The 620-nt window shown below is 49.0% G+C and overlaps 1 protein-coding gene across 1 annotated transcript in view; it reads left to right on the forward strand.

Moving 5' to 3' along the window:
* Window positions 1-620, forward strand: part of LOC102377766 — a 29,655-nt gene that overhangs the window by 484 nt on the left and 28,551 nt on the right. The gene's annotated exons all lie outside the window — the stretch shown is intronic.

Below are 620 nucleotides of genomic sequence, written 5' to 3' on the forward strand. Positions count from 1 at the left end.
CGCTCTGATCAAGCTGCTTGGCTCTGAGTGATTTCTGAACACAGGAACAGAGGTGCAGCAGGTCTGCAAGGGCAACAGCAGGTATTGTCAAGGGCAGGCTGCTAGACATTGATCTTACAGCAGTGTGGCCGTTCCAATGTGCATTTATCCAAGGGATTATGAAAAAAGCCCCAAATAAGAAGGAACATCATAGCCCAGCCCCTGGCACGGATCTTCGAGAGCTCCTGGCGCTCTGGTGTAGTGCCTGAAGACTGGAAGAAGGCCAATGTGGTGCCTATCTTCAAGAAAGGGAGGAAAGTGGATCTGGCAAACTATAGACCTATCAGCCTGACTTCTATCCCGGGGAAGATCTTAGAAAAGTTTATCAAAGAGGCCATCCTTAATGGACTGGCCGACGCCAACATCTTAAGGGATAGCCAGCACGGGTTTGTCGCAGGTAGGTCTTGCTTGACCAATCTCATTTCCTTCTACAACCAGGTGACCTATCACCTGGACAAGGGAGAAGAGATTGATGTCGTATATCTTGATTTGAAAAAAGCCATTGATCTCGTATCCCATAATCACCATTTGGCAAACTGACCAATTGTAGCCTCGGGTCCACCACGATCCACTGGCTGGGG

The sequence above is a fragment of the Alligator sinensis genome, unplaced genomic scaffold (assembly GCF_000455745.1).
Source record: "Alligator sinensis unplaced genomic scaffold, ASM45574v1 scaffold132_1, whole genome shotgun sequence".
Taxonomy (NCBI): domain Eukaryota; kingdom Metazoa; phylum Chordata; order Crocodylia; family Alligatoridae; genus Alligator; species Alligator sinensis.